The sequence below is a fragment of the Oratosquilla oratoria genome, chromosome 13, assembly GCF_046742065.1.
Source record: "Oratosquilla oratoria isolate Oo_2021 chromosome 13, ASM4674206v1, whole genome shotgun sequence".
NCBI lineage: Eukaryota > Metazoa > Arthropoda > Malacostraca > Stomatopoda > Squillidae > Oratosquilla > Oratosquilla oratoria.
The window spans coordinates 57,061,210-57,063,709 of NC_134789.1; positions in this window are offsets into that span (position 1 = coordinate 57,061,210).

Here is a 2,500-nt window from a genome sequence, read left to right on the forward strand (position 1 = left end):
GAGTGGAGAGGGAGGAGGGAGGAAGGAGGAGTGATGAGGAGGGAGGAGGAGGGTGGAGGTAGGAGGAAGGATGAAGAAGGGAGGAGGAAGGAGGAAGGAGTGGAGAGGGAGGAGGGAGGAAGGAGGAGTGAGGAGGAGGGTGGAGGTAGGAGGAAGGAGGAAGAAAGGAGGAGGAAGGAGGAAGAAAGGAGGAGGAAGGAGGAAGGAGTGGAGAGGGAGGAGGGAGGAAGGAGGAGTGAGGAGGAGGGTGGAGGTAGGAGGAAGGATGAAGAAGGGAGGAGGAAGGAGGAAGGAGTGGAGAGGGAGGAGGGAGGAAGGAGGTGTGAGGAAGAGGGTGGAGGTAGGAGGAAGGAGGAAGAAAGGAGGAGGAAGGAGGAAGGAGTGGAGAGGGATGAGGGAGGAAGGAGGAGTGAGGAGGAGGGTGGAGGTAGGAGGAAGGATGAAGAAAGAGGGAGGAAGGAGGAAGGAGTGGAGAGGGAAGAGGGAGGAAGGAGGAGTGAGGAGGAGGGTGGAGGTAGGAGTAAGGAGGAAGAAAGGGGGAGGAAGGAGGAAGGAGTGGAGAGGGAGGAGGGAGGAAGGAGGAGTGAGGAGGAGGGTGGAGGTAGGAGGAAGGATGAAGAATGGAGGAGGAAGGAGGAAGGAGTGGAGAGGGAGGAAGGAGGAGTGAGGAGGAGGAAGGATGGAGGAGAGAGGAGTGAAAGAGGGAGGGAAGTGGGAGAGGGACTGAGAGATAGAGAAAGGAGGAAGGAGGCTTTTAGCTCCTGCCTCCCGTGTCTTCGGCGATGATCTGCGCCTTCCTGAAGAAGGAGCCTGGCCAGGCAGTTTGCAGACACTTCCTTCAGAAGGGTCCGGCCTTCCAGATTTCGAATTTCAGTTGTTGCGGGTCCTATGCGAGGTCAGTGAATTTGGATATGTCTATTTCGATGAAACGCTCGGGCCTATAGTCTTTAACCGAACACGAAAAATATGACCACATCAAGGCCGTAGTGATGAAAAAATAGAGATAAATTAGTGAAATAGTTGCATTGTATTCAGGGTTTTCTATGGGCGACAAGAATAATACAAGACAAATGCTTTCCTTAACATTTCTGGCAAACTCATCAGTTTTTGGTCTGTCTGATTTAACGTCTTTTCGGGGGCAGAGGTGGGTCAGAATGGATGTCTCAAATGATCAAAACCCAATTTTATACAGGGATTGTGACTCAGCTGAATTACATCACAATAGGGATGGAGAGAAAGTGAGAAAGAAATCAGGTAAGAGGTATAAAGAAAAATGTTCCTGAGTAAAGAGCCAATACAGTAATTTACTTCACATGACATCTTGGTAAAAAAAAAAAAAAAAAAAAAAAAAAAATATATATATATATATATATATATATATATATTTGGATGATGGAGAACATATATACAGGGGAAGGCTCGGAACCCTATACACTCTAACGTTTCGTTCGCGTAGAACTTCTTCAGAGAGTGTATGTAGAACTGCAATTGGAGTTTATGTACTAAATCTAATTATCTTTTCGGACACAAGGGGATTCACAGATTTTATTAAGAGAAACTATAGATGGAGTGACAGCGATATTGAAAAAGGATTCAAACAGGGGATTGTTACATGTTATCAAGCGTTAGCCATTAAAAACGAATGCGTCATCCCCAGAAGATTCAAGAAAGCTTTAATAAATCTAGGCTTAGACAAAGACATAGTAATCACCAATGCAGATAAAGGAGGTGGTATCGTGATCTTATCAAAAGAGGACTATATCAGTAAAATGTTAGAGCTCTTAGATGACGACAATACTTATCGCAAAAAACATATAGGTTTCGTAACGAATGAAGCAGATCAATTCAAAAAACATGCCAGAAAAATTCTTAATAAAACTGAAAAAGGAAAGAAATTAATGGGACTTCTGGAGGAATACCCCAATCCTCCCAGAATGCGCGGTATTCCAAAAATTCACAAACCCAACGTTCCAATGCGACCCATAACTTCAGGGGTTGGCAGTGCACCCCACAGACTAGCGAAATGTCTAGCCAAACCGCTATCACAGGCAATGGGATCGATCAGCAATACACATTTGAAAAATTCTAATGATCTTTTGACAAGACTAAAAGATATAGATTTCACGGGGAAAAAGTTAGTAAGCTATGATGTCAAGGCGTTATATACAAATATTTCCACTAACGGTGCGTTAGAAGCAGTAAAGAGAGTAATAAAAGATATGAACGATACTGACCTACCCATAAGAAAACAAGATTATATAGAATTGATAGATTTATGCGTAAATTTCGGTGCGTTTACTTTTAATGGTGACGAATATGAACAACATAGAGGTCTCGCTATGGGTAGTCCTTTAAGTGCAGTGATGGCCTGTCTATATATGGAGTTATTAGAAAAAGAAAACTTCATCAGAATTAATGGTAGGGGATCACACTGGTTTAGATATGTAGACGACGTCCTCGCAATCATCCCCGAAAACACCAATGTAAATAATAAAGTGAG